We start from the raw sequence: 14,938 nt of genomic DNA, 5'->3' as shown, positions 1-14,938 counted from the left end.
GTCAGTCTGAAAAAAGAGGCAAATATTGCATGTCATATTGACTTGTTTTAAATAGTCCTACCAATGGAAAAATAGCAAAATTTCTTCATGGATTTACCCTTCATCTTCCCATTAAATGTCCATTTATTTCTTTGTCATTCTCTTAGCTACGAGCCAGGAAGATGAAGTGCTGCCTTCTCGCCGTTGCGTTGGCTGCTCTGCTGTTCATTGTCGTAATCATTGCGGTCTCAGTCAAGCACTGATCTGGCTACGGTTTCCACAGGTAAAAGCCTTTAACTAAGTCTCTTATCATACTCTGTAAGACGGTTGGAAGACAGTTTAGGAAGCTGACAATGGTAAGAAAAATTTATCTTAGCTTGCAGCTTCAGATCTGGCCCATGAAAATAATTTCCTTTAAAGATATTTGAATGAGGTAATAGCATCCTTAGTGTATCCTTAAATGTTAAGTCGAGGTGATGTTAAAAAAAAATCTGATTACCCTTTGCTCTGCTGTTTGCGTTGTGTTTGATTTTATATGGATCTCATAGCAATGCTGCTGAATGAATCCTAAATCCATATGAATTAGAGATGCAGAAGTGGTGATAATGACCTCAGACTGAAGCAGGGTCAGGGGTATTCCAGCATCCCACAGATACGCTGACATGTTCCAGAGCATCTACCTGCTGAGATGTTCCAAAGAGAACCTGGAGCCAAGACCTCCTGAGGAGCAGGAGGACAAACCACTGGAGATTGTAGTATGGACAAAAATAAATCTGGGTTTCTGGTGATCTTTGATCTGGATCCACCCCTAAAAGGAGTATTGATCTCTAATAGGGGCACTGGGCTGTAACCTTGCCAAGCTGGGTGAGACATCAAAACAACCTCATCCCACTAGTGAAGGCTAAACTATAGTGTATTTTCTTTGTAAAGAATGTGTTTTAAACTTAAAGCATAAGACACAGAAGAAGTTTTTCTTTTCCTTTTTTATTTTTTTTTTTTTGCTTCATTACCCTAGGAGAATGACTCATTAGTTATTTCTGATAATCTCTGCCTGATACAAGCATTTCTGGGTATCTGCTTCTTTAGAAGGTAGTTAGACCATTATTCAAGGAGATTTACATAATCAGATTTACAGACTTTCTGTTACCCAAAGGACTCTAGCATTCCAGGTCTGCGTGCCTGGTGCCGTGGCAGGGTTTCCAACTGGTAAAGCCAGAACCCAAGAGTATCAATGGGACTTTTCCTGACAGCAACAAGTTGGAGACCTGAGGCCGAAAGCAATGAAGGGTGGGAACAACTTTTGGTTTAGAGACTTCTTATGTCCCTCAGAGACTTGCATAAAACGTGTGTGATATCACTCCTTTACTTAGGTAGATGCTGCATTATACTGAGGCTCACTGAGACCTTTTACAATCATTTAAGTGGAGATTTCTTAGCCTGAACTGTCCTGTGGACCTACCCTAGTGAAAGCACAAAGGATTGATAGATTTTGTTTATTATTTTGTTTTATAAGAGTTCGGTGTTACTTGACAATGCTATCCTTCCAGATGAGGATGAAGTCATTGCTCTTTTATGTGCCTTCTTGCTGCAGTATGCTCTCAACTGAAACTAGCAGGCATGGGTTCAAAACCACCATAGAAAGATGGTTCTTTACACAAGGTGTACTTAAGCTTTGGAACTCTTCCTTGCATGACTTTGTGGATGCCAAAATTTGGGTACAAGAAGGAACTTTACAAATCCATGAAAGAAAAAAATCTGTTGAAGGATGTCAAGTACCATCTCATTGGTTTTGGATGATGATGATCATGAGCCCTACATTATTGCCAGGAGAAATAGCTGTAAATATTTTTCTACACTTGCATGCTTACTTAGGTGTTTGACTAGTAATGAAGTGAGGATGATATCAGTGAGATGGACCTTTAGATTGATCAAATATGGATGTTCTTATGGCACACATATATACATATATACAACGCCTACATATATTTTTATCCTTCTTTTACATGAGAGACACTGCTTATGGGTACAAGTAGTGATCTTTCCTGTTGATTTAAATCTACAGCAACTACAATAATTTTAGTTGCATTACTTTGGTTTTACTCTGCATTAATCTGGTTTGAAAATGTGATCCATCATGGTAACCTATAATGTAATAAAATTTCTTTTATATATAGTTAAATATTCCTATCTACTAGAAATCACAAATCTTATCAACAGTTGACTAATTCTAGACACATTTTAATTTAAATCCCTCAAGCAGAGAAAGTCAGAGAACCAAAATATTCATACAATAAAACTCCACTGGAAAACTGGAGTTAATCTTCTGTTAAGAGATCCGTGTCTAGAAGGAAGTGAACCTAAAGATACTAATGAAAGCCCTAGGAAAAATATAATGCTCTACTTTTCATCATCAGTTGTGAAACTAATTATTAAACTTCTAAAACATGAGGTACTTTCCAGCAGTGCAAATGTAGGCGAAACCTGCACTGAGTTATATTGGAGCAAGTATGCTTTCTGATTATTAAAAAATTTTCTTAATCTAGATTGACCTCGAATAACGTGCAGCAGATTTCACATTTATGTCTTGAAGATTTCCAAAACAGAACGTTTTCAGAATTTCCATGTCTGTATTTAACAATTTTCTATTCTGAATTGCGATGCAAATGCATTTTCAAGTATCAGTGGATTTAACGTTTCAACTACCTCAACAAACTGGTTCATATAAAACCGTCTTACATGCTTTAGGGAGCTGGAGAACAGCTGGGTTTTAACGTATAACAGCTCTACATGACTGTTGAGAGAAAATAAAGGGAAGAAAGCAAGCTAGGGAACTAGTTATGAAATACTCTGATTGGCACAGGACACATAGCTGAATAAAATCCCAAGTTTAATAATGACTGTCCAGAACTTCAGTTTAACATGTCATCAAAGAGTTTGCTCTGTGCTGGATCCATAAGGAACCAAAAGAAACATCACCAGCCACCCCATTCAAGTGATTTAAGTCCCATTTGCTTTATATTCAAGGAAAGCTTCTTTAGCTTTCATGAGTGCAGCCATAATGAGAAATCCGAAGGTGACTATTCAGTGAGTTAAAGAAATGATGCCATTAGTATCTACAATCACTAATAATTGTTATGATAATTAACATATAAAGTCTTACTCCTTTTTTATTTTTTTTGTTCCTGTTTCTACTTTTACAATAATGATACTGAATCAAAGGTTCTTCTCAAAAGGACAAAAAAAGCACTTGTTTTTTCCCCACCACCAATCAGACATGACTTTGACAGACAAGCCCTTTCCTTCCTTAGGAAAGATCATTTTATGAATCTTGAAAAGTAAAAGCACTTTTTCCCATGAGTTTCTCAGGCAGTGGTGGCATCATCGGCTGCTGGCTCAGTGTGTGCAGAGACCAGCTGTTCAGGAGAGCTCTGACTTCTGCCTGTCGAGGCCTCTGCCAGAAGTATGTCACTGCTCCCTTGGGGCAGTTTTGTCTGGCAGAGAGAGAGAAGAGCATCTACAGAGGACATGAAGAAACTCCTGGGGACTTAAGTCTGTATGTTCGTTTGCTGACACCTCAGGAAAATAGCCCAGGAACTTTTGGGTCACATTGCTTATATTGTGGCAAAACTGCAGCTGCTCTTTTTGCTGTTAAGTACATCACTAACCATTTAAAAGGACAGTATTGCAGTAGCAGTCTGAAAGAAGTCTCTCCTTTAACAATGTCTTTCTATAGTGCCGAGATTTCTTAGCCTAGATAGACCTTTTGTGTCATTTTTGACTCATTTGGATGAGTGCACGATTACACAAAGTGACAATCAAGACTGTTGGCATCCTAAGTCTTAAGCATTCTTTATAGGAAAAAGGAGATGACAAACTTTGAGGAAGATGCAACATGTATTTGACAGTTGGAAAATATACTTTCCAATGGCAACTTGATCTATTTAGCCAAAGCAAGAGAGAACAAAATGTGCCTTCCCTGTTTAAAACACACACTTCAGTCAGACAAAGGTTACTGGACTGAGTACATGGACTTTGTTATGTAGATTCCTTAAACCCTGTGCACTTACTGCTCAGTCCAGCCTCAGCATCTGTCAGTGAATAAAGAGGCAAAATTACTCCCAGAGGTGTAAAATAGTGGTTGCCTTCTTGGTAGCTGATGCAGTGGTTGACGGTGATGCTCAGCTATGGAGGAGCAGAACACCAGGCGAGTGTACGAGTGATCATTCAGCAGAATATTCTCCCAGCCTTTGGCGACTTGAAGCTCAACAGCTTCATGATTGGGGAGGTAGTTATTTAATCTTCAACAGCCCTTGATGCACTCCTTTCTTGTTAGTTTGACCAGTTGCATTTTGAATTATGATAAACTTTTAAAATGTGAAATATCCTGACCACTCCAATTGCAATCAACATGTAATCTTTAATGTACAGCTAAAAATCCATCTTGGCCAGCATCTCCAGAGCAGGGCTGTAGTTCATATGGAAAAGCAATAATCAGGCTCCAGGTATCTGTTTCCTGAGTATGAGACTGTCTTTTTTTTTTTTTTAATTTAAATTGAATTAATTATTATAGAAAACTAGAAAATATTTTTTTTTAATTTGAATTATTTTTTTCCCTGCATTGCAATCACAGTTCTCCTTGCCTAATTCATTTACGGGCTTATTACGTGGTTAAATGTCTTCTGTAACCTTATCAATGAGAATGACGTTCAGACAGCTGATTTATACAGTCCATCTTTGATGTTTGTTTTTTCCCCACTTTCAGCCCTGAAGTTTTTTTGGTTTGGGGTAGTTTTTTTTAGTTACTTCATGCGCTACAGTGTCTCTGTGTGCTGTACCTCTGGTTCCTTGCAACGCAGTAAGAATCACAAAACCTAACGTTTTCAGTCGCTGTGTGTGCTTGGAGGAGCAGAGGAATACTCCTTTCTGCGATCCGACCTGCAGAAGTCAGGAGTATCTTCATCTCAAGTTTTAAATCTCGGAGTTTGAAACCAGGACAGCAGAATAGCTTTCTGCAAAATTGGATTTTTGCTAGGTCAGCCTCAGCCCCTTCTGATGTCATTAATGCTGCACCTTTCCCTCATAGCAGGAAGCATCCAGGTAGGGCATAAAGTGCCCTGTGGTGTAAAGAGGAAGTTCTCACCAGTTGGAGAGGGTCCAGAGGAGGGCCACGAAGATGATAAGAGGGCTGGAGCACCTTTCCTATGAGGACAGGCTGAAAGAGTTGGGGCTGTTCAGCCTGGAGAAGAGGAGGCACCGGGGTGACCTTATAGCGGTCTTCCAGTACCTCAAGGGGGCCTACAAAAAAGATGAGAGTTCCAGAGAGTGGTAGAACACTCGAACAGGTTGCCCAGAGAGGTGGTGGATGCTCCATCCCTGGAGACATTCAAGGCCAGGTTGGACGAGGCCCTGAGCAACCTGATCTAGTTGGAGATATCCCTGTTTGTTGCAGGGGGGTTGGACTAGATGACCTTTGAAGGTCCCTTCCAGCCCTAACCATTCTATGATTCTATGATTCTATGAGGAGAGGCTGTTCAGGAGGGCCTGTTGTGATAGGACAAGGGGTAATGGTTTTAAAATAGAGGGAGGTAGATTCAGATTGGATATTAGGAAAAAAGTTTTTACCATGAGAGTTGTAGAACACTGGAACAGGTTGCCCAGAGAGGTGGTGGATGCTCCATCCCTGGAGACGTTAAAGGCCAGGTTGGACGAGGCCCTGAGCAACCTGATCTAGTTGGAGATATCCCTGTTCCTTGCAGGGGGGTTGGACTAGATGACCTTTGAAGGTCCCTTCCAGCCCTAATCATTCTATGATTCTATGATTCTTCCAAGGCAGGGCACATCAATAACCCACCAACAAATGCAATCAGAGCCCATATGTGTCGAGGTCATGAGGGCTGTAGGTGGCAGAGGGGGAAAGATTGACAAGTGGCTTTGTCGTACTTGGCATTCGCCTTTCTGTTGTTCCTTTCCAGCAGGAGACGAGTCTGGGCACCCTCTTCTGACACACGCGGCAGGAATTCTGACATTCGCCCAGTGCATCTCTTGCCTGGCAATGTCAGGCTGTCAGAGCACAGCAGTTCCTACTCAGTGTTGAACAGAGCAATAATTCAGCCTAATGAACGTTGTAAATAAGGGCAAACATAGACAGGTTTGTGTCATGGTATTGCTTTTGCCTTTTAAATTGATATCGCGGGGCTGCTTTACTTAGTGTCTCTGTTTTTACCACATGTCTATGTATGGCTTAATAACTATGTGAGTGGCTCAGTTTTCAAGCTTGTTTCAGTCTCTCGGGCCCTGAAAGGGTCATAATATTTTTGACAGCTGTCATTCAAATTCTAAAATAATTCACCCCTCTGCCCTGGCTGTGGCATTGCTGCCATGTTTGCTTTGCAGCACAATCAGGAATCAATAACACTGCAATCTCTATTTTTTTCTTTTTTTTTCCCATTTCCTAGTATTTTGAAAAAGTTCCTACATTAACAGTCAGGTGTCCATTCTTGTCAATTCGATCTTGTCTTTTGATCTCTAATTTATTGCTTGAGTCTTCACTTGTCGTGGATGGAATGTTTTAACACAGTTGTGATTTAGCAGCAATTCAAGATTTATTAACGGTATGAGGTAAATCAAAGGTTAAATTTTAGCAACACTTGATGATTAACCAATTTAAAGATTAACAAGACGATTCAGTAGGATATATTATAATTAAAACTTAATTTAACTTAATTACAGATTCAAAATGACAAGATTCACACTAACTTACTACAAGGTATTCTAAATCAAAATATATATATGTACGTATGTATAAAACATAAAGCTCACAGACAGAAATATTTGGATCCAGTGAAATATAGACATCCACACTCGTGAAGGCAAATGTGCATATTCAAACACATAGGTAGGTGGAGAGGTGGGTGGAAGAGGCTAGCCTACAGGTAGCATTTCCTGCTCTAGTTCAGAGTAAATACTCACAACACACCAGCATTCCTCATCGGGCAATAATTGAGACTCCAGGTGGGTACTTCGCCTCACCCTTCCATCAGCTATGTCAGCAGATGATCCACGGAGCTGGTACCTGAGAGGTGTCCCAGCTCAGAGGAGATGCTGGTCACAGCCTGCTGCGATGCAGAAGAGCTCCAAGAGTCTCAATTAGAATTGCTATTTACAGGGTCTGAGATAACTGACTTTTGTCAGATACTTTTCCATTTCGGCCACAATTTGTGCCAGGTAATAGAATCATAGAATCATAGAATGGTTAGGGCTGGAAGGGACCTTCAAAGGTCATCTAGTCCAACCCCCCTGCAAGGAACAGGGATATCTCCAACTAGATCAGGTTGCTCAGGGCCTCGTCCAACCTGGCCTTGAACGTCTCCAGGGATGGAGCATCCACCACCTCTCTGGGCAACCTGTTCCAGTGTTCTACAACTCTCATGGTAAAAATTTTCTTCCTAATATAATAAATATAATATAATTTTTTCCTAATAATCTTTGGAAACTTTCAGAGTGGGCTGCTGTCCAGGTACAAGGAGTTCCAGCTATGTCTCCCAGGCTACAGACGAAGTTAGGAAGTGCCTGACTGTCCAAGTCACTGCACCTGTGCCTGGTACAAAAAAGTACCGGACTGTTTCAACTCACTGCTCTGGTAGATGAGATCAGAAAGTGCCAGATGATCCTGGCCCACTGCACTTAAAATTGAAACAGGAACAATGTTGGCTGGTGCTGACATCACAATGTGGCCTGGGAGTGGTTGCATCACCACATGGCATCCTTGCTCACTTTTGCTTTCTCTGGCAGGAAGATGGAGGTGCATCCTGATTCTGTAGTAACTTTTGTTCTTCAAATTTAAACGAGTTAAAAATAAGACCTGAATTTGCACAGATTAATATATAGTGGGTCTGGTTTTAACATTTGGCCCAATTCCTTAAATTAAGCTAGCATTTATATTCTTGAAGACTTCTGTGATTCCAGTGGCCATGACTGCATCTTTCTTAGGTAAATTATTTCCCTGACAGCAAAGTTAAAATCTGTGATACAGATGTGTAGAAGAGACAAATGATTACCAGCAGAAAAAGACATTTTAAGGGACAAGATGATGCAAAAAATCCTTCAAAATAACAGGCCAAGAAAGGCAGAAGTGCCAGGAAAAAGGCAGATTAATTTCTAAGAAGTTCTCTTGAGTTTTCACCATTTTTACACACCTCTTCCAAACCTTCAAACAGATTAAAGCTTTGATAGCATATCACATGATCAAGTTGCCGTGGTTGAATGTGTTTCGGGTTGATCTTGATTGTTGTCCATCTGCATGCTATTAGGTCTTTACAAGGATCACATAATGCCAGGTCATTAATTCTACTGTGAAAGAGAACTAAAGGAGGATGTATTGTGTTGCCTTTGCCTTAGCTTGAGAGTCCACATGTAGACAGTTCCTGCAGCTCAATTAACAAGTAATAACTTGGATTCATTGATTTGAATCCCAAGTCAGCAGGACTTTTGAGCAGTCAGCAGCTTTTTTCATCCCATCTCAGGTTTCTACACTGTTTCTTTGCGATCGGTAGGAAAACGGAGTACTCCCACTGGGCAGCTGTGCACAGTGCTGACCCTTCAGGTGGATGGATGGCGAGTCTTTGATCTGAGCTTCCCAAAGCCATCTGCAAACGTTAGTTATTTGTGCTTCGTAATACCTTTAAACTTTAGCCATGGTGACACACTTCTGAGGATCTGACAGAAGAGGCTGATCTTCAGTGCATTCAGTTTGAACTGCTAGAAGCAACATACACATGGCCATACTGATTCAGATCAATGGTCTCTCTGGTCTCATCTACTGTGTCATTCACAGGGGCTTGAGGAAAGACTATGTGGAAAGAAGAAGAAATATCAGCTAGAATTGTGGACAGCACCGGTCATTCTTTTAGCTGCCTGAATATGACTTCAGGTGTCCAAAATTTAGGTTACAACTCGGAAAAGATTGTCATTAACTGTATGTCTAAAATCTTTGCATGAGTCAGTGGCAAGTGTCCTCTTCCCAATGGATAGCTGAATTTCCTCAGGAGCAATGATGTCTGCTGAAGGGAGCAGTTGGTGTTTGCAGTATTATTAATGGCTCAGGAGGGTTCTCTGAGGCATAAATCAGGAGCCCCCAAGAGAAGGGAGGATTAGGCTCTTTGTAGGAGCAACACAGATTTATAAACTGCTCTCACATCACTCCACCACTGTTAGCTGACATTTTCAGTTGGCAATGCCTGAATTATCTGTCTCATCAAGTCCCCAAATGACAGTGAGATTTTGGTGTTGTGAGAGGGACAAGAGCAGAGAAGAGCAGCCCGAGGGAGTCCATCGTTCATTCTGGTGCCCCTTGGCTCTGGGTTGAGTGTACATTTGATGAAGTCAGTTTGGGAAGGTGTGTGGTTCTTTTTGATAAGGTTAAACCAGCTTATTCTTCTCCAGGGAGCAATTCCTCTCGATCTGGGGATGATGGGAAGATGGGTAAGGCTGCTGCCACTGAGTACAGAGCTTGGTGTGGGGTGGACTAGGAGGCCCTGAATGGCCGGTTCTCTGCTAGCACGTACTAATCCAACAAAAGCCACAAATTCTTCATGTTTCATCAGCATTGCAGTCTCAGCTGGTTCTGTGATATTTTAAAGCTTTTGTATATGAAGGAGAAAGTCTGAAAAAGAGGTCTGTGATGCTAGCAAACAGATCTTCACTTTCCCTGCTCATAATATTAAAGTACTGTTATTGTGTTTTTGTTTTTCTTTTCTTTTCTCTTCTCCCTAAGTAACTTAGAAATCCAATTTTAACAAGCTTGTTTTTCTATTGGAACAACATGACCACTGGAATTATGGCAATGTTTTATCTCCAAAATCAGTAGCAAAGACAGAATCTATATGTTACTTTTCCCCTTCTGTGGACATGCACATGGTAGTATTACATAGAAGCTCTCAGGACATCAGGTTTTGGTGCACTTAGGTACTCTACCTATCTGTGTTCTTGAGATGCAAATGTGAAAAAAAGAATTGTCTCCTAAAACAGGGAGTCTGTATTGGGTTTGACTGAGATGGAGTTAATTTTCCCCCAACAGCCCTCATAGTGCTGTGCTGTGTGTTGGTAGCTGGAGACGTGTTGATAACACACCAGTGTTTTGGCTGCTGCTGAGCAGTGCTCAAACAGCACCAAGATTGTCTCTCCAACTTTCCCCCCTCATCAGTAGGCTGGGGGTGGGCAAGATCTTGGGAGGGGACATAGCCAGGACAGCTGACCCAAACTGACCAAAGGGATAGTCCATACCATATGAGGTCTGCTCAGCAATAAAGGCTAAGAGAAAGGAGGAGTGGGGAGGGCGTTCATTATTACCATGTTTCTCTTCTGGAGTCATCACTACACCTACTGATATCCTACTTCCCGGGAAGCGACCAGACGTTGTCTGCGGATGGGAAGTAGAGAATAAATCTTTCATTCTCCTCTGCTTCCACACACAGCTTTCACTTTTACTTTATTAAACTCTCTTTATCTTGACCCACGAGTTTTTTTTCCGTCTTATTTTCTCCTTCTCTGTCTTGCTGAGGAGGAGAGTGACAGAGTGGCTTGGTGGTCACCTGGTGTCCAGCCAAGGTCAACCCATCAGAGAGTCTCATAGGTTTTCTTGGGAACAGGGTAGCACATAGTTCATCAGTGGCATTCACTAAATAACAGGATATGATTCTCATTGGTATACAAGCTGCTTGAAAGTGTTACATGACTATTATCCTTGGTAGTGGTGTCAAAGCAAAGTAATTTTGGATCAGTGTTCTCTGGAAGAAAACTTAAAAACCAGCACAGGAGATTTTCTTCAGTAAAAGTATGTTAAAGAAGAAATATTTTGGCAGCTTAGCTAGAGAAACTAACGTCCCAGAAGGAAAGACTCTTAGAAAAGCGGTACATCTGTGATTTCATGAAGAAAGACAGGTTTTGAGGGGACAGTGTGTTCGGTGTTAAGTGTGCCTCTCAGAGGGGTCATGTGAAGTGATGTCAATGGGAAGCTTGTTCTGTCCCTTCAGAGCCAAAAATTCAACTTCTGTCTCAGGGAACTACAGCCTAAACAACTTGGCGTTCAACAGGTTGATCAGCATTTCAATGTCATAGGAAAACCATCACAAATGATAAAATATACTCACGGAAGTGCTGTGCTTTATCCCAGCAACCTCCATGGAAGCCCTCGTGGTGGTCAACCTAGTTGGAAGATGGCCTTATCCCATGATGTGCTGTGATCCCTTATTATGTTCTCCTTTTACAACCCAGTTTCTGTCTCCAAGCAACTGTAACCATCTGGGAGGTGTTCTTTAAACCTGAGAGTGAAATCAGACAAAGAGTAGAGGACTTAATTCAAGGCTATTTCTGTGGCATCCGTTTATTCCTAGGCCTTCATTAACAGGAAAATAATAAAAAAAAAAGAATCTAAAAACCCCACATAACTTCAGACCTGACTGAGTTATAATGTAGTGGTTACCATGTACACCTCCTTGGGTACATCTTAGAAATATCCACATTTTGATGATGTATAGTCTGTTCAATATATAAATAATAAACTCCTAATTGTCTTTATCTCTCTGATGTGAGAGTCTCAAACCGTCTTTAAAAAGAGAATTAGAATTCCACTGTGCTAAGTGAATTTTCTGAAATATCCCTTGTAGTTTCATTAGGCTTTAATAGGAGTAGGAATCTGCTTCACAACGACGTTTCATTTACAGATTATGTTTCAGCTCTCAAAATAGGCTTTTGAGATGTGTTTAGAAAGGGAGCCTTTTGACTTGAGTAGTCATTAAAGAAATAACTATATTCCTAAAAAACTTCTGGAGAGATGGAGCTTTTTTACTTCTGAGTTTGGTACAGAAGTTAGCTTAAGCTTTGACAGATTATTAATTCCCCAATTAGTAGTCATATTTTAACACTAAAACGGGCTTTTTACGTTACAGTGTTGAATGACTTTGCTACATAGTGCATAAACCATTTCATTTCTGTCACAAGGAGACCATCAGGAATTACTATGTTGAGGGCTTGAACAAAGAGACACTGTCTTTACAACCGTGCATCTCAAATGAATCTTATCATCCCAACTCAGACGGCGGACAGAATTTCTTGGCACTGAAACAACGAACAAGGTGGAGTGGAGGTAGATCATTTCAATTTTCACATTACTGTGGCTGATTGAATTACCTCTTGTTAGCTGAACTGCTCTAGCTGTCCATGTACAGCCTGCTGAGAGCGCGGAGCAAAATGCATTAGTTTTGATGTCATGTCATCAAAACATGCTAAGAATAACATCCCATCCATTGCTGCTTCTCAGCTGACAAGCAGTAACTCATTAAACAGCAGTAATTTGATCTTTTTTGATTGTCTGCCTAGTCTTTAGATAAAAAAAGCCACATCGTCTGTGGAATATTCTCAAGGCATCTGTTTTTTCTTCTTAAAAGTTTGAGAGTTCTAGAGTGCCTACAGAAGAGCCACACAACAGCAAAATGTTGAGCACCTTCTGCACAACTTTGGGTTGGACGGATTTTTTTAAATGGAAGCAGAAGAAAGCCTACCCAGTTTTAGGCTCTGATGAGTCTGCATTGCACTTTGCTTTTAGGTTGTACGTCTCCGTACCTAAATAAAAGCCAAACTTCTAAAATGCAAATGCCTTGCAGAATCACAGAATGGTTGAGCTTGTCGGGGACCTCTAGAACTCATCTGCTCCAAGCCCCTGCTCAAAGCAGAGTCACCTAGAGCACATGCTCAGGGTGTGTCTCATCAAGTCTTGATCACCTCTGAGGATGGAGACTCCACAAACTCTCTGAGCAACCTATTCCAGTGTTTGACCACCCTCACAGTGAAAAAGAGTTTCTTTCTTATGCAACAGTGGAATTTCCTCTATTTCAATTCCTGCAAGAACTGGGTTTTTTTTTTTGATGTCTAGTGCTGTGCCTTGTAAGTGTTTGCTATATGAAGAGGCATTCTTGTTGATTATTTTGAACAAAATTGTTCTTAGTTTTACAACTACTATTTGTACTATGTTTACAACACACAATTAAGGATTCCTATTAAATGTTCCGTACAAGGCAGATCCCAATGGCCAATATTTATTTACGTTTTTTACAGAACACAACATTAAAAAGAGCATAGAGCAGAAATTTAATGCGAGAGAAAAGCTATAAAAACTGCATTTCAGCTTGTATGAACAAATTTGGGTATTTATTGGCCTAGGAAATTTTCTCTTTTGACACTCAAATATTGCTGTAGGGTGACACACACACAAACTTTCTGGCATCTCTTTAATTTGTAGCAACTTCTCCTTTATTAAATTACATATTCCAAGAATATCTTGTTAATGACCAGTATATGGCAAATATATTCTCCAAGCTTATTAGTACAGAAATAATTGTAAGTGGCTGCTATAGTTCATTAAGGCTTATTTATTTTATAGTTCGTTAGGGCTAATTTTGTAAGTATAAAATATATTTTAATAGCCAGTTTTGCCTCTGTTTTTTATGTTTCTCTGCCATCTACTGCTAGCAATAGTTTCTGATTTTCTTCTTTGGTCCTAGATACTTTGCGGTTGGGTTTACTGTGAACTACTTAGTGATGACTTTTAATCAACAGTTTTGCTGGGCAGTAGCAGATGCTAATCTTCAGTCAGGCACATATTCTGTTACACACACTTTTCCTGGGTCAAAAGGGCCAGTTAGTAGGATCTCTGAGAAGTTGGAAGTTCAGCTTGCTTTATGGGCAGAAATTTCCTTTAGTGTACACATGTGATCAAAAATGTCAGAACTTGATTCAGTGAGTGCCCTAAAGCCCAGAATAGGTTTGATTTACACATAAAAAGTTGTATCATGGGAGCGAAAAGGAATGTGGGTAGTTTTATTTTTGATTTGGGTTTAATTTTAATTTTTATTTTTATTGATAGCATAATCATATTAGTGAAATTCTTTAAAATAACTTCTAGAACTGTTAATGAATAGTATATTGTTTAATATAATCAAAGTATGTCACAGTAATTTAACATACAGTTAAACTCACCGGTCTGGAGAGCAAATTTTCCAGGCTGGATTTGACCTATATATTATTTTGTTGTTGTTTGTAATGAGCTGTTATAGTACCAAGTTTTCTCCTGCCCCTTGCTCAGTATCTCACTGAGCCAGAGGGTACCTGGCTTATCCATGGCAGATGGATACCACGTCGCCACAGATAGACTTTTCATGGCTCAAATTTTCCAAAAGATCACAAGGGAACATTCTCCATCTCTAAAGCATTCTCAGATTTGATGTGAAGAGAAACTAAAGAGCAGCTTTACCTTAAGTCTAATCAAATTATCTCAGAGAGACAGACTGGTACCCAATTTGGTAAAAGGAAAACCCACGTCAACTAAGACATGGGGGAAAGGGAGGAATCTGTCTATTTCTATTTCTTATGCTTTTTTCCACTTTCCATGGATACTTAAGTATTTATTGATAAAAAGACCAGAATTGAAGCATTCTGCCTTTCATTCTTGTGTCTTTGCTATCAACTGATGGAACTGTGCCTGTTTAATGTCTGTCTCAGTAGTCATTTACACATTTGAAACAGTGAAGCCCCTTCTGTGGCTCCTTCTGCATGTCTCATATCCTCCTGACTTATGGTAAAAATCCATGATTCAAGTCCTTATTCTGGGTTTAGGGCAAGATCTGGGTTTGAATTCCCATCTAACCATGTCAGACTAAAGCCAGAAGAAATACTATGAGGAGTATTAAACTATTTTCCTCCCCTCTTGTGGGATTAGAGGAACAAATGTGACCATATTCAGGAGTATTCAGAGGCATTCATTTCTGGCATTCATTTGCACTGGGATACAGCAAAATTTGAGTCCCATTCAACTGTTGACAAATTTAGGTGATGAAAGGTAGTCCTCTTAGGATATTCTTCTTTCAAAAAAATGTGTGGATGTACTGAATTTGATAATCTGCTGACA

The sequence above is a fragment of the Tauraco erythrolophus genome, chromosome 3 (genome assembly GCF_009769465.1).
Source record: "Tauraco erythrolophus isolate bTauEry1 chromosome 3, bTauEry1.pri, whole genome shotgun sequence".
Lineage (NCBI taxonomy): Eukaryota > Metazoa > Chordata > Aves > Musophagiformes > Musophagidae > Tauraco > Tauraco erythrolophus.
The sequence above is the reverse complement of the archived record's forward strand: the minus strand, read 5'-3'. Positions refer to the sequence as shown.